This window comes from Lathyrus oleraceus, chromosome 4 (genome assembly GCF_024323335.1).
Source record: "Lathyrus oleraceus cultivar Zhongwan6 chromosome 4, CAAS_Psat_ZW6_1.0, whole genome shotgun sequence".
Classification (NCBI taxonomy): Eukaryota; Viridiplantae; Streptophyta; class Magnoliopsida; order Fabales; family Fabaceae; genus Lathyrus; species Lathyrus oleraceus.
In genome coordinates, this window is record NC_066582.1 from 227,481,548 (window position 1) to 227,482,184 (window position 637).

Sequence of the window (637 nt, forward strand, 5' to 3'; positions counted from 1 at the left end):
CATGGCTGCAGGCATGAACCTTGTCTTTCCTTGCTTGCTGTTGTTGCCAATGCAAAATCCACACATCATATTTATGCCCACAAACCAATGCCTAACCTCTTGTGCAGAATCACAACACCCTGCAACCTATACAGCAGACCATAACCCCGCAGTGAATATGCACCAACACACAACATTCTTATCGGCATCATTTCTGCCATGAATATTGTGGTTCAAAGCAAGGACCAATTGTAGAGTCCTCCTACAGCAGTTGGAAAACCACAACATTGCATCATCAAGTAATGACCTTTTAATCATAAGCATAGCAGTCCAATTCAGCTAACATTTGCAACAGCCATCCAATGCTAATTGACCAAACACAACCTAGTAACATACCTGTGGGAACACTGCTGTGTAAAACCAGACCAAGGTTGAACTTAGGCGAGTGGAAATACATGGATAAGGTGTGCTGCAGAATTGACCAACATTAAACCTACAATCATCAACCCCATTCCTCATTGGAAGCATATGCTGCTAACTCAAGCCATCGACCCAGCTTGCCTTGCCATACTATGACTATACCCACCTGCATCAAGCCAAATTACCATGACCATAGCTTGCTGCAATAATCCAGGTGAAACCATGTTAAACCAATGAA